General features: G+C 40.7%; 1 long non-coding RNA gene across 2 annotated transcripts in view; it reads right to left on the bottom strand.

Moving 5' to 3' along the window:
- The window catches only part of LOC103004685 (uncharacterized), a 251,582-nt gene that overhangs the window by 175,749 nt on the left and 50,242 nt on the right, over window positions 1-25,591 (bottom strand). For both annotated transcript variants that reach the window (XR_009008707.1, XR_452440.3), the window contains exons 2-3: window positions 17,590-17,728; window positions 16,573-16,654 (exon numbers count right to left, since the gene is read on the bottom strand). This is a non-coding gene — a long non-coding RNA (uncharacterized LOC103004685). The remainder of the gene's footprint in view (window positions 1-16,572; window positions 16,655-17,589; window positions 17,729-25,591) is intronic.

Genomic DNA, 25,591 nt, shown 5'->3' with positions numbered 1-25,591 from the left:
TTTGTTACAACAAATTAATTCCCATTAAGTACAACTTTGTCCTTATAAAGAAACACTGCACTTATATGAAGTATCTAAAAATAATCAAACTTATTGAAGTAGAGAGTAGAATGGTGGTTGCCAGGTGTTGGGTGGAGGGGGAAGTGGGAAGTTAATGTTCAAAGGGTATAAAGTTTCAGTTATGCAAGACGAGTAAGTTCTAGAGCTCTGCTGGACAACATAGTGCCTACAGTTAATAACACTGTGTTGTGCACTTAAAAAATCTGCTAACCGCAAATAACAAATGCTGGAGAGGGTGTGGAGAAAGGGAACCCTCCTGCACTGTTGGTGGGAATGCAAACTGGTGCAGCCACTATGGAAAACAGTGTGGAGGTTCCTCAGAAAACTAAAAACAGAGTTGCCATATGACCCAGCAACCCCACTCCTGGGCCTATATCTGGAAAAGACGAAAACTCTAATTTGAAAAGATACAAGCACCCCAATGTTCACAGAACCACTATTTACAATAGCCAAGACATGGAAGCAACCTAAATGTCCATCAACAGATGAATGGATAAAGAAGATGGGGTACATATATACAATGGAATATTACTCAGCCATAAAAAGAATGAAATAATGCCATTTGCAGCAACATGGATGCACCTAGAGATCATCATACTAAGTGAAGTAAGTCAGAGAAATATATGATATCACTTATATGTGGAATCTAAAATATGATTAAAATGAACTTATTTAAAGAACAGAAACAGACTCAGACATAGAAAACAAACTTATGGTTACTAAAAGGGAAAGCTAGGAGAGGGATAAATCAGGAGTTTGGGATTAACAGATATGAACTACTATATATAAAATAAACAACAAGGACCTACTGTATAGCACATGGGACTATATTCAATATTTTGTTATAAACCATAATGGAAACAAATATGAAAAATTATACACACACACACACATATATCTGAATCACTTTGCTGTACACCAGAAACTAACACAACATTGTAAATCAATTATACTTCAAATTTTAAAAATTTGTTACGAGGGAAGATAACATATTAAGTGTTCTTTACTACCAAAAAAAAGTTGAGGTGTGGACACAAGGAAACTTTTGGAGGTGATGGAATGTTTATTACCTTGCTTGTGGTGATGGTTTCAGGAGTGGATACATAGGTTCAAAATCATCAAATCATACAGTTTTGGGTACAACAATTATACCTCAGTAAAGTTGTTTTGAAGAAAAAAAAGAAGAAAAAAATAGGATCCCTTAGAAAGCCTTTACCATAGCAGGTACTCTTTACCCCAAATATGAAGAAGTGTATCTGGTCACTAGAAAGCTCTGTAGTCACAATTTACTGCTTCAGCTAACCAAAGGAACCTATTTTCTCTCCCTCTACCTGCCTTCCCCAGTTCTTCCTGCCAGAGTCAGCTTAGACATCTCCTTCTCCAGGAAACAATCCCTCCACTGCCCTGTCTCACATGCTCCTACAACACCCTGTTCATATCTCTAAGGTTGCACTTAAAAAACCTTTCTTGTTGTTTAAGTCCCTCACCAGGACCATGCCTTACTTATCCTTGTATCCCCAGCACCTACCAAGCACATGTCTGGTACATGGCAGATGCCCAATAATGACTGTTGATTGACTGACCAGACACTGGCTTTACAGTCAAGGAGATGGAATCAAGTTCTGGCTCTACCACTTACCTGTTTGCCTTTTCTGATTCTGTGACTCTTTATATCCTCATTAGTCATGCTATCTTACCAAATAAACAGAATTATGGAATAATACCAAGAGAAACAGGGATTGCATTTGCTTTCATATTCATAGTCACTGCATTGAAGCACTGTCACTGAAAGTCACTGCTTCTAAATATTGGCAGAAGCAGAATGGCACTTTGAACTAGACATCTGTTCTTCAAATAATCATTTGAGTAGTCTCTCTTATGATGAGCCTGCACCTTTGCTCTGGCAGAAGAATATAATATAAACATTTGTGTTTTACCAAGTCAGACCCCTCAAAATATCTGTTGGCAACTAGGGCTGGTTTCTGGGTGGAAAGGTGGACCAATTTGCATATTGCATATTCCAAGAGAGGATGGTCTAATCCCCCAAACCTTGCTCCCTGACTCAAAGTCAGGAAGACCCATGAGGGCAGACAGGGGTAGTCCAGAATAAGGCCCATAGGAAAGAAAGACAAGACCTCTGGAATAAAATTACCTGTGGGAAGGGGTAGCCTAGGTTAGCGATCTAGGCTTGATAGGCCTGAAATGTGTAAGCCAGGAGGCCTGGTAATGGCACAATGTATACTGATAACAGAAATCTCTGAGGACCCAGCCATCCTTGCGTAATGTTGTGTTTAGAAGACCTCTGAATGTAGACTAAGGTAACAGTGATCTTGGAGCCCAATCATGAGCGACCATAGTGCTTTATACCGGTACCTGGAACATTATTATATTGCAAAGGGAAACATCGGCATCCATGGGACACTATAGGACGAGCTTCAACAGCAGTGCCACGAGTTAATATCAAATGAATATCAGGCTTCCCATTTCCCTCTGATTCTGGTATTAGAAGGACAAATAATCCTTTCTCCAATTTGGACAAAGTAAACCTTCAGAGTTCTTGTAAACTTTTACATGTGAGTATAGGCCTCAAGGCAAACACTGGACATCCTCCTACTAGAATACCTTAAGTCTTATCCAATAAACTTAACAAAATTAAGATGATATGACCATATTTGCACCCTGAATTAAAAAGTAAGTTATACCGGTTATGCTGATGCAAAGGCAGGATCCACACAGCCCAGCTTGAAGAAGGGGCAACATTAGCCTATTGAAGAAGCTGTGCTGGCGGGAAACATGCATCAATCTCTCAACACACAGAGTGTCTACCTTCTGAACCCAGACATTTAGTTCATTATCTTCTATGTTAGATTTCCAGATAAGGTGAAAATCTGGGCATGTCTCATTCCTGGTGCCAATTTAGATTATAAAAAAAAATATTTAATAGGGAAAAGTGTGTGACATCGCCACACAAAAAAACACTGACGTATTTCAAACTACTCTGCTGAGGGAACTAGATGGAAGGAAGGGCTGACCATTCCCATGACTTCTCTCATGTGTTGGACAAATTTACATAAGAAGTAAGTGGAAGAGAACTCAGTAGAACCCATTGGATTATTCAGAGGATTCCCAATCCATTCAGAGGTAGCAAACTATATAAACTTTGGAATAACTGGCTGCTGTAACATTACAGTTAATAATACACTGTCATCCCACAAATGGGCTATAAGGGCAGACACCCTGAACAGCACAAGATATTACTAAGTTTAATTGGCTGGGTGCCAATGCTGATTAGCATAGGCAATTTTTTTCACCTCCCAAAATAAATGCCCAGTTCCCTTTAAGAGTGAAAAATAAGAAACAGGTGCTAGTCTGAGCTCTGTGCTCTCCTTGAGAAGGTAGAAAAGGAAAGCGAGCTGGCAACTATGAGACACTGTGTGAACTGCCTCCCGGAAAAGAGAAGCTGCTATGGGAAGCTTTGGCCAAACCTAGGGCAGCTATGGTGCTATCTACTCTTGAGGTGTTAGCAGATGAGGCATCCATTATGGGTGAATTGTGTCTCCCAAAATGACACTGAAGTGCTAACCTCCAGTACCTGTGAATGTGACCTCATGGAAAGTACTGAATAGTTGCAGATGATCAAGTTAAGACAAAGTCATTGAGGGAAGGAAGGGGCTAATACAATATGACTGGTGTCCTTCTAAAAAGGGGAAATTTGGACACAGAGACTAACATTTACAGAGGGAAGATGATGTGAAGACAGAGAAAACACCATCTACATACTATGGAATGCCTGAGGCTGGAAGCTAGGAAAGTGGCATGGAACACATTCTCCCTCAGAGCCCTCAGAAGGAACCTACCCTACTGAACTTTGATTTCTGACTTCTAGCCTCCAGACTGTGAGATAATAAATTTCTGGTGTTTCAGCCACTGAGCTTGTTGTGCTTTGTTACAGCAGCCTCAGGGAACTAATGCAACATCAAAAGAAAGTATTGGTTCATAACCTGGTAGACCAGGACTTCCCTGGCGGCACAGTGGTTAAGAATCCACCTGCCAATGCAGGGGACACAGCTTCGAGCCCTGGTCTGGGAAGATCCCACATGCCGTGGAACAACTAAGTCCGTGCGCCACAACTACTGAGCCTGTGCTCTAGAGTCCGCGAGCCACAACTACTGAGCCCACATGCCACAACTACTGAAGCCTGAGAGCCTAGTGCCCATGCTCCGCAACAAGAGAAACCACCACAATGAGAAGCCCGCATACTGCAATGAAGAGTAGCCCCTGCTCGCTGCAACTAGAGAAAGCCCACATGCAGCAATGAAGACCCAATGCAGCCATAAATAAATAAATAAATAGATAGATAGATAGATAGATAGATAGATAAATAAATAAAAACCCAGTGGACCATTGAAAATCAGACCACTAATCCAGAGGCCTAGGGAAAAAGAGGCACTCAAGGTATGATGCCAAAGAAGGGAAGCAAGAGAGCAAATTAGAGAAAGTTAACAGGGTGGTGGGAACACGACCAGGAGCAAAACCAAAGAGGAGATTAGGTTCACTCCACAAGCATGGACCAGGCACTGTTCCAGGTGCTGGGGATACAAAAGTGAATAAGGAGTCACATGTCATCTGTGCCGCTAGGCTTTGGTGGATGTATAGTGCTGAGACAGTGGTAAGCAAGGTGCTTTGGGATCAGAGAGGTGGGCGATGCTCACAGAGCAACCTGGGATTTGGGGAAGACTGCCTGGAAAACAGGCTATCTAAGCTCAATCTGGAAGGATAAGAAATTGGCAGCATGGACCAAAAGATGTCTGTTTTCATAAAGAATCCAGGGGCCTCTTGGTACCATGTTGACAATGTGTAGGAGGATGTGATTTTTTTTAAAAACAATGAGGTACCACTTTCACATACACACCTGAACATAAACACCACAGTATGGCACCTCCAGAGCTGGCGAGCACCCACGGTAATAACCAGCAGCAAGCAGCCATGTTACAGAGCAGAGGGAAGTGTGGCCAGTGGGAGTAACTCCCCTGGCATATGGGGATAGGAGGGCAGAAGAAAGGGGAATAACACTGCACGTGCCATGTGGAAACCAGCTGTAATTGTTCACGGAGCATGTGGGACACCCCACACCACTGCCACCTTGGAGAACTACCAGAAAAACATAAAGGACTTTGCAGGGGCTCCTGACAGCAAGTGGGAGCAAGCCAGAGAAGCCAGAGTAAAAATAAACGTAATAAGGATCTCATGGGGTTGTCATAAGAAATGAAGAAAGAATAAATAACATTTCAAAGCAACTGAGGTATAGCACCCCCACTCCATCTATCAATGTTTGGTCCAATCTGTCTTGCATTTACTGTATCATCTTGTGTTAATTTATCATCATTATCACTTACCAATATTCTTTTCTTGAAAGCAACCTATTTCGGGAAGGATGCCTCCATATCACAAATGAGGCTAATTTAATGACTCCAACTAGTGGTAATCTACCGGGGAACACAACGGCTGCGGGCGCGAGCACAGACAGGCATGGCATGGACCCCCTTTGTGCTGCAGTGCTCTGCTAACTGGGTCAAATGCAGGAGTTGGAGGTATTCTCCTTCTGTTTTCCTAATGATATTAATGTCTTCATGAGGTTAATGAAACTGCTAACACAGGCCAACTGTGAATGGCTTCATGTAGAATATAAAACCATCTATTCTGAGTCCTACGCAAACGCTAGGGATTATGATTGCTGTGGTGGTTTTGTCTATTTCTTGTGTATAACAACGGGGTTTTTTTCCTTCTTTTTCCCTCTAAGGGCCAGAATCGAAGACCACTAACTTGATCTGACACAGGGTTGCCTAGACTGTTAGGTGGACACCAGTTGGGGCCTGTTTAAGGCTAGAGCCCTGGTTTGGTCCTATCCTTTATGGTCTCTACTGCCCCCTGATGGCCTGGAAAGGGAGGAGCAGCTCTGCAGCACCCCCTTGGGAGATGGAATGCACCAGAAGACAAAATATGGACAGCTATTATTTACTGTCACTTACTATATGCTTTCTAATTTAATACATACAACATTCCCATGGGGTACCTACTGCTCTTTTACAGATGAAGAAACTTAGGCTCGAGTAGTAAAACAAGTTCCCTGAGAACACAGGGCTTGTGAGTGGCAGATCAAGGACAAGGTATAAATCTGTCTGACTCACAATTACTGTTACATTCCCACTGAAGACATGCTATAGTGAAAAGTACATGTACTTTATTTTTTTTAATTTTTAAAACACCTTTATTGGGGTATAATTGCTTTACAATGTTGTGTTAGTTTCTGCTGTATAACAAAGTGAATCAGCTATATGTACACATATATCCCCATATCCTCTCCCTCCTGCACCTCCCTCCCACCCTCCCTACCCTTCCCCTCTAGGTGGTCACAAAGCACCGAGCTGATCTCCTTGTGCTACGCAGCTGCTTCCCACTAGCTATTTTACATTTGGTAGTGTATATATGTCCATGCCACTCTCTCACTTTGTCCCAGCTTACCCTTCCTCCTCCCAGTGTTCTCAAGTCCATTTCCTACGTCTGCGTCATTATTCCTGTCCTGCCCCTAGGTTCTTCAGAACCTCTTTATTTTATTTTTTTTTTAGATTCCATATATATGTGTTAGCATACAATATTTGTTTTTCTCTTTCTGACTTACTTCACACTGTATAACAGGCTCTAGGTCCATCCACCTCACTACAAATAAATCAGTTTCATTTTTTTATGGCTGAGTAATATTCCATTGTATATATGTGCCACAACTTCTTCATCCATTCATCTGTCGATGGACACTTAGTTTGTTTCCATGTCCTGGCTATTGTAAACAGTGCTGCAATGAACATTGTGGTACATGTCTCTTTTTGAATTATGGTTTTCTCAGGGTATATGCCCAGTAGTGGGATTGCTGGGTCATATGGTAGTTCTATTTTTAGCTTTTTAAGAAACTTCCATACTGTTCTCCATAGTGGCTGAATCAATTTACATTCCCACCAACAGTGCAAGAGGGTTCCCTTTTCTCCGCACCCTCTCCAGCATTTATTGTTTGCAGATTTTTTGATGATTGCCATTCTGACCGGTGTGAGGTGATACCTCATTGCAGTTTTGATTTGCATTTCTCTAATGATTAGTGATGTTGAGCATCCTTCCATGTGTTTGTTGGCAATCTGTATATCATCTTTGGAGAAATGTCTATTTAGGGCTTCTGCCCATTTTTTAATTGGGTTGTTTGTTTTTTTGATATTGAGCTGCATGAGCTGCTTGTGTATTTGGGAGATTAATCCTTTGTCACTTGATTGGTTAGCAAATATTTTCTCCCATCTGAGGGCTGTCTTTTTGTCTTGTTTATGGTTTCCTTTGCTGTGCGAAAGCTTTTAAGTTTCATTAGGTCCCGTTTGCTTATTTTTGTTTTTATTTCCATTTCTCTAGGAGGTGGCTCAAAAAGGATCTTGCTGTGATTTATGTCACAGAGTGTTCTGCCTATGTTTTCCTCTAAGAGTTTTATAGTGTCTGGCCTTACATTTAGGTCTTTAATCCATTTTGAGCTTATTTTTCTATACGGTGTTAGGAAGTGCTCTAATTTCATTCTTTTACATGTAGCTGTCCAGTTTTCCCAGCACCATTTACTGAAGAGATTATCTTTTCCCCATTGTATATTCTTGCATCCTTTATCAAAGATAAGGTGACCATAGGCACGTGGGTTTATCTCTGGGCTTTCTATCCTGTTCCATTGATCTATATTTCTGTTTCTGTGCCAGTACAATACTGTCTTGATTACTGTAGCTTTGTAGTATAGTCTGAAGTCAGGGAGCCTGATTCCTCCAGTTCCGTTTTTCTTTCTCAAGATTGCTTTGGCTATTCGGGGTCTTTTGTGTTTCCATACAAATTGTGAAAATTTTTGTTCTAGTTCTGTGAAAAATGCCATTGGTGGCTTAATAGGGATTGCACTGAATCTGTAGATTGCTTTTGGTAGTATAGTCATTTTCACAATGTTGACTCTTCAATCCAAGAACACCGTATATCTCTCCATCTGTTTGTATTGTCTTTAATTTCTTTCATCAGTGTCTTATAGTTTTCTGCATACACGTCTTTTGTCTCCTTAGGTAGGTTTATACCTAGGTATTTTATTCTTTTGACTGCAATGGTAAATTGAAGTGTTTCCTTAACTTCTCTTTCAGATTTTTCATCATTAGTGTATAAGAATGCAAGAGATTTCTGTGCATTAATTTTGTATCCTGCTACTTTACCAAATTCATTCATTGGCTCTAGTAGTTTCCTGGTAGCATCTTTAGGATTCTCTATGTATACTATCATGTCATCTGCAAACAGTGACAGTTTTATTTTTTCTTTTCTGATTTGGATTCCTTTTATTTCTTTTTCTTCTCTGATTGCCATGGCTAAAACTTCCAAAACTATGTTGAATAACAGTGGTGAGAGTGGGCAACCTTGTCTTGTTCCTGATCTTAGAGAAAATGGTTTTACTTTTTCACCATTGAGAACTATGTTGGCTGTGGGTCTGTCATATATGGCCTTTATTATGTTGAGGTAAGTTCCCTCTATGCCTACTTTCGGGAGAGTTTTTATCATAAATGGGTGTTGAATTTTGTCAAAAGCTTTTTCTGCATCTATTGAGATGATCATATGGTTTTTATCCTTCAATTTGTTAATATGGTGTAACAAATTGATTGATTTCCGTGTATTGAAGAATCCTTGCATTCCTGGGATAATCCCCACTTGATCATGGTGTATGATCCTTTTAATGTGCTGTTGGATTCTGTTTGTTAGCATTTTGTTGAAGATTTCTGCATCTATGTTCATCAGTGATATTGGCCTGTAGTTTTCTTTCTTTGTGACATCTTTGTCTGGTTTTGGTCTCAGGGTGATGGTGGCCTCGTAGAATGAGTTTGGGAGTGTTCCTCCCTCTGCTATATTTTGGAAGAGTTTGAGAAGGATAGGTGTTAGCTCTTCTCTAAATGTTTGATAGAATTCGCCTGTAAAGCCATCTGGTCCTGGGCGTTTGTTTCTTGGAAGATTTTTAATCACAGTCTCAATTGCAGTTCTTATGATTGGTCTGTTTATATTTTCTGTTTCTTCCTGGTTCAGTCTCGGAAGGTGGTACTTTTCTAAGAATTTGTCCATTTCTTCCAGGTTGTCCATTTTATTGGCATAGAGTTGCTTGTAGTAATCTCTCATGATCCTTTGTATTTCTGCAGTGTCAGTTGTTACTTCTACTTTTTCATTTCTAATTCTATTGATTTGAGTCTTCTCCATTTTTTTTTTTTGATGAGTCTGGCTAATGGTTTATCAATTTTGTTTATCTTCTCAAAGAACCAGCTTTTAGTTTTATTGATCTTTGCTATCGTTTCCTTCATTTCTTTTTCATTTATTTCTGATCTGATCTTTATGATTTCTTTCCTTCTACTAACTTTGGGGGTTTTTTGTTCTTCTTTCTCTAATTGCTTTAGGTGTAAGGTTAGGTTGTTTATTTGAGATGTTTCTTGTTTCTTGAGGTAGGATTGTATTGCTATAAACTTCCCTCTTAGAACTGCTTTTGCTGCATCCCATAGGTTTCGGGTTGTCGTGTTTTCATTGTCATTTGTTTCTAGGCATTTTTTGATTTCCTCTTTGATTTCTTCAGTGATCTCTTGGTTATTTAGTAGTGTATTGTTTAGTCTCCATGTGTTTGTATTTTTTACAGATTTTTTCCTGTAACTGATATCTAGTCTCAGAGCATTGTGGTCGGAAAAGATAGTTGATACAATTTCAATTTTCTTAAATTACCAAGGCTTGATTTGTGACCCAAGATATGATCTATCCTGCAGAATGTTCCATGAGCACTTGAGAAGAAAGTGTATTCTCTTGTTTTTGGATGGAATGTCCTATAAATATCAATTAAGTCCATCTTGTCTAATGTGTCATTTAAAGCTTGTGTTTCCTTATTTATTTTCATTTTTGATAATCTGTCCATTGGTGAAAGTGGGGTATTAAAGACCCCTACTATTATTGCATTAATGTCGATTTCCCCTTTTATGGCTTTTTAGCATTTGCCTTATGTATTGAGGTGCTCCTATGTTGGGTGCATAAATATTCACAATTGTTATTTCTTTTCTTGGATTTATCCCTTGATCATTATGTAGTGTCCTTCTTTGTCTCTTGTAATAGTCTTTATTTTAAAGTCTATTTCGTCTGATATGAGAACTGCTACTCCAGCTTTCTTTTGATTTCCATTTTCATGGAATATCTTTTTCCATCCCCTCACTTTCAGTCTGTATGTGTCCCTAGGTCTGAAGTGGGTCTCTTGTAGACAGCATATATATGGGTCTTGTTTTTGTATCCATTCAGCCAGTCTGTGTCTTTTGGTGGGAGCATTTAATCCATTTACATTTAAGGTAATTATCAGTATGTATGTTCCTATTCCCATTTTCTTAAATGTTTTGTCGTTATTGTAGGTGTTTTCCTTCTCTTGTGTTTCCTGCCTAGAGAAGTTCCTTTAGCATTTGTTGTAAAGCTGGTTTGGTGGTGCTGAACTCTCTCAGCGTTTGCTTGTCTGTAAAGGTTTTAATTTCTCCATCAAATCTGAATGAGATCCTTGCTGGGTAGAGTAATCTTGGTTGTAGGTTTTTCTCCTTCATCACTTTAAATATGTCCTGCCACTCCCTTCTGGCTTGCAGAGTTTCTGCTGAAAGATCAGCTGTTAACCTTATGGGGATTCCCTTGTGTGTTATTTGTTGTTTTCCCCTTGCTGCTTTTAATATGTTTTCTTTGTATTTAATTTTTGATAGTTTGATTAATATGGGTTTTGGCATGTTTCTCCTTGGATTTATCTTGTATGGGACTCTAGTGCTTCCTGGAGTTGAGTGACTATTTCCTTTCCCATATTAGGGAAGTTTTCAACTATAATGTCTTCAAATATTTTCTCAGTCCCTTTCTTTTTCTCTTCTTCTTCTGGGACCCCTATAGTTTGAATGTTGGTGCATTTAATGTTGTCCCAGAGGCCTCTGAGACTGTCCTCAGTTCTTTTCATTCTTTTTTCTTTATTCTGCTCTGCAGTAGTTATTTCCACTATTCTATCTTCCAGGTCACTTATCCATTCTTCTGCCTCAGTTATTCTGCTATTGATCCCTTCTAGAGTATTTTTAAATTTCATTTATTGTGTTGTTCATCATTGTTTGTTTGCTCTTTAGTTCCTCTAGGTCCTTGTTAAACGTTTCTTGTATTTTCTCCATTCTATATCCAAGATTTTGGATCATCTCTACTATCATTATTCTGAATTCTTTTTCAGTAGACTGCCTAGTTCCTCTTTATTTGTTTGGTCTGGAGGGTTTTTACCTTGCTCCTTCATCTGTTGCATATTTCTCTGTCTTCTCATTTTGTTTAACTTACTGTGTTTTGGGTCTCCTTTTCACAGGCTGCAGGTTCATAATTCCCATTGTTTTTGGTGTCTGCCCACAGTGGGTGAGGTTGGTTCACTGGCTTGTGTAGACTTCCTGGTGGAGGGGACTGGTGCCTGTGTTCTGGTCGGTGGGGCTGAATCTTGTCTTTCTGGTGGTCAGGGCCACGTCCAGTGGTGTGTTTTTGGGTGTCTGTGAACTTAGTATGATTTTAGGCAGCTTCTCTGCTAATGGGTGGGGTTGTGTCCCTGTCTTGCTAGTTGTCTGACACAGGGCATCCAGCACTGGAGCTTTCTGGCCATTGGGTGGAGCTGGGTCTTAGTGTTAAGACGAAGATCTCTGGGAGAGCCCTCACCAATTGATATTACATGGGGCTGGGAGGTCTCTGGTGGTCCAGTGTCCTGGACTCGGCTCTCCCACCTCGGAGGCCCAGACCTAACACCCAGCCAGAGCACCAAGACCCTATCAGCCACACAGCTCAGAAGAAAAAGAAGAAAAAAAAGGAAGAAAATAAATAAATAAATAAAAATAAAATAAATTTTAAAAAAATAAAAGAAAAAGAAGAGCAACCAAACCAATAAACAAATCCACCAATAATAACAAGCACTAAAAACTAAACTAAGATAAACATAAAAATCAGGAACAAATCAGTCACAGACAGCAAACCCCAAGTCTACAGTTGCTCTCAAAGTTCACTGCCTCAATTTTGGGAACATTCATTGTCTATTCATGTATTCCACAGATGCAGTGTTCATCAAGTTGATTGTGGGGATTTAATCCGCTGCTCCTGAGGCTGCACGGTGATATATCCCTTTCTCTTCTTTGTTCACACAGCTCCTGGGGTTCAGCTTTGGTTTTGGCCCGACCTCTGTGTGTAGGTCGCCCTCAGGCATCTGTTTTCTGCCCAGACAGGAGGGGGTTAAAGCAGCGGCTGATTAGGGCTCTCTTGCTCTCTCAGGCCAGGGAGAGGGAGAGGTACGGTAGTCATAATTGGAAGGAGGGACAAGCCTGTGGTGACAGAGGCTGGCGTGACATTGCAACAGCCTGAGGTATACCATGTGTTCTCCAGGGGAAGTTGTCCCTGGATCATGGGACCCTGGCAGTGGTGGGCTGCACAGCCTCCCAGGAGGGGAGGTGTGGATAGTGACCTGTGCTTTCACACAGGCTTCTTGGTGGCAGCAGCAGCAGCCTTAGCGTTTCATGTCCATCTCCAGGGTCCACGCTGATAGCCTCGGCTCAAGCCCGTCTCTGGAGCTTGTTTAGGTGGTGCTCTGAATCCCCTCTCCTCACGCACCCCGAAACAATGGTCTTTTGCCTCTTAGGCAGTTCCAGACTTTTTCCCAGACTCCCTCCCGGCTAGCTGTGGTGCACTAGCTTCCTTCAGGCTGTGTTCTAACAGCCAACCCCAGTCCTCTCCCTGGGATCTGACCTCCGAAGCCCGAGCCTCAGCTCCCAGCCCCAACCCGCCCAGCATGTGAGCAGACAAGTGTCTCAGGCTGGTGAGTGCTGCTCGGCACTGATCCTCTGTGTGGGAATCTCTCCACTTTGCCCTCTGCACGCTATATTGCTGCGCTCTCCTCCATGGCTCCAAAGCTTGCCCCACACCACCCCCTATCTCCGCCATTGAAGGGGCTTCCTAGTGTGTGGAAACGTTTCCTCCTTCACAACTCCCTCCCAGAGGTGCAGGTCCCATCCCTATTCTTTTGTCTCTGTTTTTTCTTTTTTCTTTTGCCCTACCCAGGTGTGTGGGGAGTTTCTTGCCTTTTGGGAAGTCTGAGGTCTTCTGCCAGCGTTCAGTAGGTGTTCTGTAGGAGTTGTCCCACATGTAGATGTATTTCTGACATATTAGTGGGGAGGAAGGTGATCTCCACGTCTTACTCCTCAGCCAACTTGAAGGTCCCCCCACCATGTACATTAAAACAAGATAAACTTGGGTTTTGGGTTTAATTCTCCAAGTTAAGAGCTGTTTAAGACAAACCTTAAACAAGTTATTATATTTATTTTATCTATCTATTTATTATAGATACACAAGTTATCTATTTATTATAGAATGTGAATCATCGCACCTACCTTGGAGGATTGTTAGGAGGGTTAATTATAAAATAGGCGAAGCACAGGACCTGGAATACAGTGACTGCATAATAGCTGGCAGGTGCTACCTGGGGCCAGAGACAGAAAGTGGATAAGGATTGGCCTTCCTCTTGCTCAGTGGTTGCTTCATTCAGGTTCTGGAAGGTTTGTAACTCAAGATCCAGGCTCGAAAAAATACTAAAATGCTCAAATAATGATGTCAACACATATGAATAGCTCCTTAACACTTATAAACCACCTTTGTGTATATTTTATTTGATCTTCACAAATATATACCTATAGATGCATAAATATTCCACAATTAATTGAGAAAACTTACAATATGTCCAGCATTACACTAAGCACAGAAAATACATGATCAACACTTTGCTGTACACCTGAAACTATCACATTGTTAATCAACTATACTCCAATATAAAATTAAAAGTTAAAAATATAAAATAAAAAAGGAAAAATATATATATTAGATTATCAAAGCTATAAGAAAAAAGAAAATACATGATTGAATTCCATCTTCATAACAACCCCATAGGTTGGTTTTAATATTTTCCCCATTGTCTAGATGAGGAAACTGAGGCTCAGAAAGGTTAAGTCACTTTCCCAGAATAACACTGTACTAAGTAGCAGAGCTGACTTAAACGCCAGTCCATCTGTCCACAGAGCTCATTTCTCTCAATCAGCAGGCTATGCAGTCTTTTTCTAAAGTAGGCCGGGCAAGCATTATGTTTTCACTATATACATGAGAATACTGTAACTCAAATAAGGGTAAGCAACCTGCTCAAGGACTCACAAGTTCTATTTTGGGAATATTAAGACTGAATGGTCATGTCTGTTATGAGGAGTAAGTTCCTTATCTCTGAAGAAGATCATAGTGAGCTAAGATGATCACATTCCAGGTATAATACAGGTAACACTCATGAATCAAATAAATTACATGCTTTATTTGCCTCTAAGATTCTTTTCAAACCTTTGATTCTATAACTTCATTCTTAACGTAGAGAGACTCAAAGTCTTAAGACTAGAAAAAATTTTCAATTAAGATAAAGATACTTTGGCAAGAGAAGATTCCAGGTGTGTTAGGTCTGCAACGTAACAGCTGGAGAAGAACTTTGTGAAGCTAGTCATTGTCCAAAAGCATTAACATCCAAAGACAAAGTAATAATAATGGAGAAAATGAATTATTCATTAAAACTAGAATGAGGTTAGGAAAAAAATTATCTCTGCAAATCTGGCCCAGCACTTTCACTATAAATTAAAATCTATGATAAATCACAAATAAATTGGATAGACATCTGCAGCAGAAATTAAATTACCAAAGAAAAACTGCACATTTGGGGAATTTTACGAACATGGAAACCACCAAGAGAGATAGCTCTCCTTGCAGATTGTTTAATGGATTAATTTCTTATTTAAAATCTTTTAAAGAACAAACGTGATGCCTCCCATTCATTAGCTCCTTTTGAATATTAAAAATTTTCTAAGAACTGGACTGTGAGGACAGGTTATCTCCAGCAGTAAATCCAGAAAATGTCATTGCCATAGTGTCAGAGAAGTAAGGACATTGCAACACAGGGACTAGACTGCATAACTACGATGTCTAAGTACAAATTTATCAAGTTATGGATACAAGTCTGAAACTTGTAACCATGGCATGTAACATATCCGTTTAGTTATAACTATGAAAATCATAAAATCAGAATAGAAAGGCCTTTATAAATATGAATTTTCTCATCTTTAAAGATGGCTTAGGTTTCCATATATCTCAATATCTGCTTTGTATTTAAAATGAACAGTGAGAAGAGTGTAAATAATATACAAATACAAATAAAATAACATTGTTTTTTAAAAGTTGTATATAAAGGGAAATGTTTAAAAATTATTGGAGATCTTGTTATTTAAAATAAACCTGTGGGGACTTCCCTACCAATGCAAGGGACACAAGTTCGAGCCCTGGTCTGGGAAGATCCCACATGCCGCAGAGCAACTAAGCCCCTGCGCCACAACTACTGAGCCTGCGCTCTAGAGCCCGTGAGCCACAACTACTGAAGCCCATGTGCCTAGAGCCCATGCTCAGCAACAAAAGAAGCCACCGCAATGAGAAGCCTGCGCACCACAACGAAGAGTAGCCCCTGCTCGCCGCAACTAGAGAAAGCCCACATGCAGCAACGAAGACCCAATGCAGCCAAAAATAAATAATTTATTTTTTAAAAATAAATAAATAAAATAAACCTACGACTTGGTCCTTCTCTTTTATTAAGTGATAAATAATTTACTGTTTCTCAGTTCCTATTGTTTTATTTTTATTTTACATTTATATTTTTCCTTTTATTGTAAAAATTTATCTTTCTTCAACCAAGACTTTTAAGGTGAGAATGTGTATTGACTGAGGAAAGTTTGCCTTAAATACAGACTTTCCTGCTTTGGAAGAAGAGTTATCACTTCTGTGACGACAGCATGAATGAGGACACACTTGGCCACTCAGCAAAACCAGCCCAGGAAGTTGCCTGCATCTCATAAACCACTATGGGTCACAACAACACAAGAGCAAGATAGAGAAATGGCAAGTGCCCAGGAACTAAGAAGGAAACCTCCCATCTATTGTGAGATGCTTTTAATGTAGGGGACAAGGGGTTGTCATCTTGACAAACAATGGACATCCCAAACTCCCAGCCTCTCCTCTCCAAACCTGTGCCATCTCCTGATCAAGTAAGAGACATGATTTTATCCTACACACCATACCTTTCACAGCTTATTATTTCTGCTCTTTCCCATCCCTGTTGATGGCATGATATGTAAGACTTACCTCTGTCTCCAACAGTGAGTCTCTTGGCAAAGAAGCAAACAAAGCTATTTTTTCAGTTGTCCCTTGAGACGTATAGAAAACCGGAGTTAGGAGAGATCCCTTTAGAAGAGCCAAAGCAGACGCAGGTACTCTCCATACCTTAGGTTGGACAATGACCCCTGAAGCAGGCAAATGGGCCCAGGGTGTTCATGTGTCAGAATAAAGGCTTACCTTTCTCCTAGCAAGGAAGCTTGCAGAGCTCAGCCAGTACAGTAGCTAACAGGGCAGAGGAAACATCCAGCCTCGATCGCATCTATAAAACAAGGTGATTGCAAGGGTTGTGAATTGGCAACCCCTGTGCTGACTGCTCTGTGTTTTTCAAAAAGTGGAATTTAGTCATCTTTAAATGGGGTACATGTTCTCCAGGCAGCCAGGGCTCTGTCATTTTTTTTTTGTCTCATACCTGGTCCTCCTTAATATATCTGTGATACCAATCCAGCCCTGAAAGCATTCCAGCTTGAAATTAAAGACTCTTAGAGTCTTTCCCAGTCTTTAAAAGAATCTACAGTGTTTTGACCCAGGCAGCCACAGCTAATGCTCCCCTGTTGCCTCTCTACTTGAGAATCTCAGCTTGAACTTCATTTTGAAAATGAGGAAACAGATAAAGGCAGCCCAGCAGGAGGAAGGAAAAGCATGTGTTAAAGTGTGGCACTGTGAAGCATCATGCCACATTCTAAAAATGCAAGCAGTTGGGCATGACTAGACAAAGGGTGTAGGGGGAGAAGTAGGGGAATAGAAAAATTGAGGTGAGACGTGTAGCACGAGGCAAACATTGAAAAGAGTTGTGAGCTAAGCTGAAGATCCTGAACTTTGTCCTGAAAACTGAAGGGAAATGGCAGAAAGGGGGTGGGGGGAGTCGTTGAAGGCTTTTAACTCATTTAATTTCTATTTTAAGCCTCTATATTTTGGAGGCCGCAGGGAAGATGGACAAGCGTCAATACTTTCCCCACCAGCAAAAAGTACTTTCCCCATCAGTAAAATCAGCTGGTGTAGATCAAGGATTCACAACGCTGGTTGCATATTAGAATCACCTGAGACACTTGTAAAAGTGCTGATAACCTAGCCTCACTGCTAAGAGATTATTTAATTGGGTTGGGGGAGGGAGGCAGGTAAGGTATTAAAGTATGATAACCTCAAGGACGCTTCTGGCTCTGAAATTCTATCAACTGTGTCAAAGAAGGTTCCTACCATCTGAAGTGAAATGCGGTAAAAGCCATTTCCTTTGCATCTTCAGTCCCCAAATCTGGAACGAGGTTTGGAAAGCACTTCTAAACAGTTCATATCATTCTTCAAGTTGGTTTTATTCTTGGGCATATCAAGTTTCTCCCTAAAAAAAAAATAGGATTTTTTTTAAAAAAATTCGTGGTGGATAGATTTTTTTTATATAAATTTATTTATTTTATTTATTTATTTTTGGCTGTGTTGGGTCTTTGTTGCTGCGTGCCGGCTTTCTCTAGTTGTGGCGAGCGGGGACTACTCTTTGTCGTGGCACCCGGGCTTCTCATTGCGGTGGCTTCTCTTGTTGCAGAGCACGGGCTCTAGGTGCACAGGCTTCAGTAGTCGTGGTGCACGGGCTTAGTTGCTCTGCGGCATGGGGGATCTTCCCGGACCAGGGCTTGAACCCGTGTGCCCTGCATTGGCAGGCAGATTCTCAACAACTGCGCCACCAGGGAAGCCTTATAGGATTATTTTAGAGAACAACTGCAAACATCTATTTTAGAATTTCACACTGTCAAATCATTTAGGTGTGAAAGAAAACCAGCACCTCCCAAATAAACAGCCAATATGAAATAATAGGCAAAACTTATCCACACCTCATTAAGGATTGTTTTTAATCAATCAGTTAATAGGCATGTATATATAAAACCTTAGTCTTTGTTATACGTTCCAAAATGAGTTATTCCAGCATGGTAGATGAGCAGGCTTCCTACTCATTTTCTGCCTCTCTTTCCCCCTACCTGAACCTGAGAACGTCTGTTTGCTTGCTTGCTTCTTTTTAAAGCTATTATTTATTGAGCATGTCCTATGAGCCAGGCATTTTGCCAAACACTTATTTCAAATAGGTTAGTATTTATCACCATTTTATTAACGAGTAAACTGCAGAGAGGAAACATAACTGCTCAAGGACACAGCTAGTAAGAAGCAGCACCAGAATCTGAAGTTCTGTCTCCTAAGGCCATGAGCTTCACCATCTCCCTATACCGTACCGCCATTCATCCCCACTCTCTAATTAGATCTTGTCTTCCTCCCACACCCCCACACTCCCTACCTTGACCTGTGGAGCAGGAGTCCACCTGGAGTTCACTGAAGGTATGTGAAGATGTAAATTAAGAGTAGACACAGGCACACAACCTCAGATCACCTGGTCCTCACTTGGGCGATCTCTCAGATTGCTGTCAGTAGGGCGCCCTCTGCTGCTCATGATGCCGAAGTGGGTTAGGAACAGAGGACCGTGAAAATTCAGAGGGCCTCCTTATACAGAGCTGACCTAATCTTGAGACGAATTTGTCCTTTTTAAACAAACTGTACCTCCCCATCATAAAGAAAACACTCCTGCTCCATAGGTCAATCCCAAAAGGCTTCAACCCAAAAAAGCAAGAAACATCAATCTCAGTTTTCAAGATTTTGTCCGAAATCAAGCCACAGAATCACTGCAATGTCCTGAAAATAGTCTCCACCCCTCCGGTTAGATGTTAATTTCCTGTGTTCGCACTGCTCACATTGAACTGAAGCTTTAACCTTTATGGCTATTGTCTTTTCAAAGTGTGACTGGGGTTAGAAGGAACGTCTCCTATCTGAGACATTATAACAACGCTGAACCTGCTGCTAAGAGCACACAGCCGTGGATGCTTGCTTTCTTTACCCAGAAATTATAAAACATTCAGAGACCCCTGGGGCAAGTTAACCATAAAATATGCAGCAACATCTGTGCCATATTATTTACTGACAGACTAGACCCAGAAAATACGGCCCCTGTATGGCACAGGCTGCCCGGTACCACGTGGGTCGTTAGGCTGTGGCTGGAAGGCGCTGTTTTCCGGTCCTTCGCTCCCACCACCCTCGCTCTCACGCAGGCTTTCCCCCCAGCACCTCACAGTCATGGGGCTACCAGGACAAGCTTACGAACAGGTTTGTCCTCAGAGTCTCCGCGAGCAAAGCAATTTCTAACAAAGGTTGCCTGGTCCTGTGGGGGTGGGGTTGTGTCCCCCTCAGGAACATACACAGGTTGAGTCCCAGGAAGGCAAGACCACAGCTTGAGGACGGAACCGCCTCGAGGAAGCCGAGAGCGCCCCTTCCATCCCTGGAGTCTGCGCAGGCGCAGGCGCACACGCACGCGCACGCACACACGGAAGCTGTTTTGCTCCCGAAATTGACCGAACTAGAAACCAAGACACGTGAGTTCTGTCAGCCAGTCAATGCACAATCATAACCTTCTTTGTGCCAAGCGCAGTGCTAGCTCTGGGTTCTAGTCCTTCCTTTGCCACCTTGTGACCCGAATACCTCTGTGATCCTCAGTGTGGGTTTCAGGGTAGAGGGGACAAGACAGTCACCTGGAGAGCTGTTGTAAACCACACACCCTTCCTGTCACCGAATTCTGGTAAACAACTGCTCTCTCCACCCCACTCTTCCCCCATTCCCAACTGCATGTTCATTTTGGGAAAAAACTCCTCACAGGCTGTAGCACACCCTCTCCAATGACTACTGGATTAGATCCTTTACAAGCAGAGTGAACACACACCAATTTGTGCGGGACAGTCTCAACTTACACCTGTTGTTCTGTCTATTTTATTAGTAACATTCCCTTTCACTCTCAGAAGTGTCCCAGTTTGGGGTATAAAATATACGGTCTCCCTTTATAAAGTCTCCTCCAGATCTAACGTGAACTTTAACACACCCTCACCAAAGATTTCAGGACTTCTAGATTCTTCCCCACAAAAGTCTCCCCATGCTGTTTTAAGATTCCCGACTGGACTGTCTCATAAGTGCCTCAGCCTACACACAGCAGTTTCCATTTTTCCTCCTCTCCTGCGCTGCCTCCCCCAGGGTCTCTCTTCATAGAGAGACGCTGAGAGAAGACCCCTCGCCCCAGCGCCTGCACCTCCCACCACCGAAGGGGCTGCCAGTGGATGACGCCACAGTGGCCCTGGCACAGCAGCAACACAAACTGCCCCCGATTCTGCATGATGGAGGCAGAGAATCCCACACACCTGCCGGTGCCACATTCACAGAAGGCTGGGGAGCAGCAACTCCCAGAGGTCTCTCTTGCATAACACCTCCTCTTACTGCTCGTGCCCCTGTTACAGACACCGCGAAATGACGGCCTGTCAGCCAACCTAGGTTACAGGTGTGCTTCTTTCACCACGTTTTTTGTTTTTTTCATGTTGGGCAACAATTTAAAATTAGGAGATTTTGACTCCTAGAGAAAAAGAGAGTGGCCAAATCAATAAAGTCAGTAATGAAAAAACTAAAATTAGGAGATTTCACTGAAAATCTCTGTTGTAAAAGAACCACTTGTAAGAACCGAATGTTAAATTTTCAACAATTTTGTAAGCCATTGTTAAACACAGCTATTATTAAAACTTAAATTATATTAACACACGTAAATAAATACTATTAAAAACAAAGGCAATAATTAGATTGTGTTGATGGTTGTACAGTTCAGAAAACATACAAAAATTCATTAAACTTAAATGGACACAAAATATATGGTATGGTATGGTATGTAGATTTTATCTCCATAAAGCTATTAAAAAATAAAATTTTTGGAATTCCCTGGCAGTCCAGTGGTTAGGACTCCATGCTTTCCACTGCAGGGGGTATGAGTTCGATCCCTGGTCGGGTAGCTAAGATCCCGCATGGCACACGGTGCAGCCAAAAAAAAAAAAGAAAGAAAGAAAGAAAGAAAAGAAAATTTTTAAAGGTAATAAATACTCAAAAGTCATTACTTCTTAATTATATTATTACAATTTACTATGATCTATGCTCTTGAAGTTATTTACATCTATTGCATCTGTGGGGTGGAAATGTCATCTAATAGAATGCTCATCTCTTCCCAGCTCCACATTCTGTAACATCCCTTGAAATAAGCCATGATGAAATTATAACACAGTAGAAATAGGCAAATATTTCAACTCAAGCCTTGGTCCATTGTTTGTTGACTGTCTATACTTAAGAATATAATGGGGAAAAAAACGTTAATAATGCAGATAAAACTTTAAAGTGTGTTGTGCCTGTAGTCTTTACATTGTGAATAGCACCAAATATTGAGGAAATGTTCTTCCAGCATTTGAAAACTGTTATCCAATTCAGAAGTCACATTACTGATGAACAAGTGTACTTACGAGTGTTGGTTGATATTTTCATTTACCGTAACAAGTCAGACAAAACTGAAACAAAGATGTATGTCAGAATTAAGCTAATAATCAAGCTTTTATTCATAGTCTTATTTTTTACCCTATTGTTGTTGATAAAATTATAAAAACTGAGAGTGGATGTGGTAAGAAATAGCAAGTCACACAGAGTATGTTAAATTTTATGGATATTTGCAAGTTGCATGCTACTATATATTCTTTATATCAGTAAAATTTACAATATGTATCATATATGTATATTTATTTGTATGTGTGTATGTATATGTATATATATACATATACATACACACACATACACACACACACACACACACTTTTTGTTGTTAAACACCAGCACAACATTGTATAATATCCTCATTTTCAGGCTTCTCTTGAAAAGTCAAATCTGGTAATATTGTACCTATACAGCCACCCAATAACTGGAGCTGGCTGGAGCTGAGGTAATGTCTTGTCTCCCTTTAGACAGGCACAGTCTCCAGTTCACGCACAGTACTCATCACTCCCTATTGTCTTACCCTCTGTGTCTTATGTTTTCATTACCTGCCTGACTCCTATAGGCTTCTGAGTTTAAGCCCCCTGTTGTAGGCTCTCTCCTTGAGACCCAGACACATGTCCATAACACTGACCAGAGGACTGATAACTGAAACAGATTCAGTACTGACCTCCTGTGGCAGGCTGACTACTGGCTCCCAAAGATGTCCACATCCTAATCCCCAAAACCTCTGACTGTTGCCTCATGTGGTTAAAGGGATTTACAGTTGTGATTAAGTTAAAAATCTTGAGAAGGGGAGATTAGCCTAGATTATCTGTGTGGGCTCAGTGTAATCACAAGGGTCCTTATCAGATGAAGGCAAGAGGATCAGAGTCAAAAGAAGGAGATGTGAGGACAGCGCAGTGGTTGAAGATGGAGGAAGGCGCCATGAGCCAAGGAATGCAGTTGGCATCTAACTGCTGGTGGAAAAGGCAAGAAAACAGATTCTCCTCCAGAGCCTCCGGAAGGAACACAGCCCTCCTGACACTTTAATTTTAGCCCCATAAGATTCATTTCAGACTCTGACCTCCAGAACTGTAAGATAATAAATGGGTGTTGTTTTAAGCCACTCAGTTGGTGGTGATTTGTTACAGCAGCAATAAGAAGCTAATATACCTTCCAATCTCCTCAGTAACACATATTCTCCCTCTGCCCACATTCTCCTCTCTCTTTCCAACCAGCCACATCCCTGCCTAAAGTTGTGTAACTGGCTCTTTAAACCAAAAACTGTGTTTTCACTTAAAACCTTGACTTCAATTCTATGACGAATGGAGGATCAAGGCAGAGCAAGCAAGGCATCCACATTTTGGAACAGACTCCTATCCCTCCATCTTACTGTTATATCTGCTACTCTTCGATGTACTCTGCGTTCTCACTCAAAGTGAAAGAGGTAGCGGGATAATCAGAGTAGATTATTAAAATAAACTTAAACTTCCCTCTAACCTATCAGTACCTCATCCTGCCTCTGGCTATCCCATTTCCAACTCTCTCCTTTTTTGCCAACCACATTTTCATTCTCCATCTCCCCTCCCACAGCCCAACTAACTCACCAATTTGGCCTCTTGGCTCTTGACCTTCTGGCTTAGTTTTCTAAACTCCATCTAGCATGCTCATTCCTGCTATGGTGTCTCCATGGACTGGTAACTCACAACTGAAACTCCCCTTGGTCCAGCCCTAGAACTTCTCCCCATTTCATGGAAACTGCCCTTATTCCACTGCTCTGGACCCTTCTCAGCTCAACTATAAAGGAATTCAAATACTTAAAGAGCATGAAAATGAAGTGCATTGTTGGAATATATCCTCCTTCCTAACAGAATTATTTGGGGATTCAAATTCATATCACATTTTTCTGTAATAATATTATACATAACAGTGTACCAGCTCAGTCCATTTAAAGCACATCACTTGCCTATAATATGAGTAAGCATAGAATCCCCCTGTATTCCAGGGCAAAGAGTAAAGAGGAAGAGGTTAACATGCTCAGCCATGGGCAAAATTCTGCAGGGAGTTAAGTCGTACTAGGCATCTTTTTCCTTAGTCTTGTCTCGCTATTTCCCTCCTACTCACCTAAATCTAAAATCCCCCACCACCCCAACTAACAGTTGAACTGTACATTACCCTATCTAATTTGGTAGCCACTAGTCACATGTAATAATTGAGCACTTGAATTTCAGACTTAATACCAAGAAAAGAATGTAAAATATCTCAATATTCTGCACATTAAGTAGATGTTTCAATGGTAATAGTTTAGGTGCATTGGGTTATATAAAATATATTATTAAAATTAGCTTTTTTTTTTAATCTTTTAATATGGCTACCAGAAAATTTTAAATTATATTTACAGCTCGCATTTGTGGCTTGCACTGTATTTCTGCTGGGCAGCATTGCTTTAGGCTCTTGTTATCCACAGTGTTGTCCACAGACCAGTAACTTGAGGATCACCTGGAAGCAGAAAGCAGAATCTCAGGCCTCATCGCAGGCCCACTGAATTAGAGTTCACAATTTAACAAGAACCCCAGGTGAGTCATCTGTACAGTAAAATTTGAAAAGCACGGTTCAGGGGTCAGCAAACTTTTTCTTTAAAAAGCCAGATAGTAAATATTTCAGGCTTTGTGGGTCATACAGTCTTCATCACTACTACTGAACTGTGTCATTGTATTATATATAAATGAATGAGTGTGGCCATGTTCCTGTAAAATTTTATTTACAAAAACAGGCTACATAGTTTGCCCATCCTGGGTTAGACCAGCATTTTTTCTTTTTCAGATGTTAACGTTCATCAGCTTCACTTAGGGAGCCTGTTAAAACACTGCTTGCTGGTCCCCACCCTCAAAGTTTCTGATTCAGAAAGTTTAGGAATGGGTCTGGGGATTTATACTTTTCAAACTAGTTTCCAGGTGATAGGGAAGCTGCTGGACCAGAGACCACACTTTGGGAACCACTATTCTAGAATTAGAGTTTTCAAATCTGGCTGTACATTGGAATTATTTAGGGGTCTTTCTAAAAATACTCATTCCAGGATAAAGAAGATATGGTACATACATACAATGGAATATTACTCACCCATGAAAAAGAATTAAATAATGCCATTTGCAGCAACATGGATGGCCCTAGAGATTAACATACTAAGTGAAGTAAGTCAGAAAGAGAAAGATGAATATCATATGATATCACTTATATGTGGAAACTAAAAAGATAATACAAGTGAACTTATTTACAAAACAGAAAAAGACTCACAAATTTCAAAAACAAACTTATGGTTACCAAAAGGGAAAGGTCGGGGGGAGGGATAAATTAAGAGTTTGGGATTAACATATACACACTACTAGATATAAAATAGATAATCAACAAGGACCTACTGTATAGCACAGGGAACTCTACTCAATATTCTGTAATAACCTATATGGAGAATCTGAAAAAGAATGGATATATGTACATGTAAAACTGAATCACTTTGCTGTATACCTGAAACTAATACAACATTGTAAATCAACTATACTCCAATATAAAAAAATTTTTAATTAAAAAAAATACGCATTCCTGGCCCTCCCTCCAGACCAATAAAATCACAATCTCTAAGGGTGGGACCTGGCCACATTTATATTTTTTAAAAAGCCCCCAAATGATTCTAATGTGCAACCCGGTATCTGCGTATTACAAAATTACCTACTGTTCCCTAAATGACAAGGGCAAGGTGTTAGCAAGACAGAAATGTTAATGAGCTAATTTCCAATATCTTTGAAAGACCTGGAGCACCTTAACACACAAAAGACCCAAGTATTTTACA

This window comes from Balaenoptera acutorostrata, chromosome 6 (genome assembly GCF_949987535.1).
Source record: "Balaenoptera acutorostrata chromosome 6, mBalAcu1.1, whole genome shotgun sequence".
NCBI classification, from domain to species: domain Eukaryota; kingdom Metazoa; phylum Chordata; class Mammalia; order Artiodactyla; family Balaenopteridae; genus Balaenoptera; species Balaenoptera acutorostrata.
This window is presented reverse-complemented; position numbering and strand designations above follow the sequence as displayed.